Source organism: Geospiza fortis, unplaced genomic scaffold (genome assembly GCF_000277835.1).
Source record: "Geospiza fortis unplaced genomic scaffold, GeoFor_1.0 scaffold8, whole genome shotgun sequence".
Lineage (NCBI taxonomy): Eukaryota > Metazoa > Chordata > Aves > Passeriformes > Thraupidae > Geospiza > Geospiza fortis.
The window spans coordinates 751488-751761 of NW_005054414.1; the positions used below are offsets into that span (position 1 = coordinate 751488).

The 274-nt window shown below is 42.7% G+C and overlaps 1 protein-coding gene across 3 annotated transcripts in view; it reads left to right on the forward strand.

Annotated features, from left to right (window-relative positions):
* The window catches only part of DENND2A (DENN domain containing 2A), a 34493-nt gene that overhangs the window by 948 nt on the left and 33271 nt on the right, over nt 1-274 (forward strand). The window lies entirely within an intron of this gene.

The window sequence follows — 274 nt, forward strand, 5'->3', positions numbered from 1 at the left end:
GTGGTATCACACACTGGAAATCTCTAGACTAAGTACATTTGGAATTTTTGTTGCACTTTGGACCCAAACAGTGAAGATGTTAATGTGAGAATGTTGAATGGTTTCTGGGTGCTGTGGGAGTGTGCCTGAGTGTATGGGGGAATTAAGTGCACACGTGGACTGAGATGGTAAAGCCCATAGAAATAGAATAATAAAAGTGCAGTCTTTGGGGATAAATATGCATTTGGGGATTATTAGGAAGCACTGAGAGAGATCCTCTGAGCAGGCACTGCAG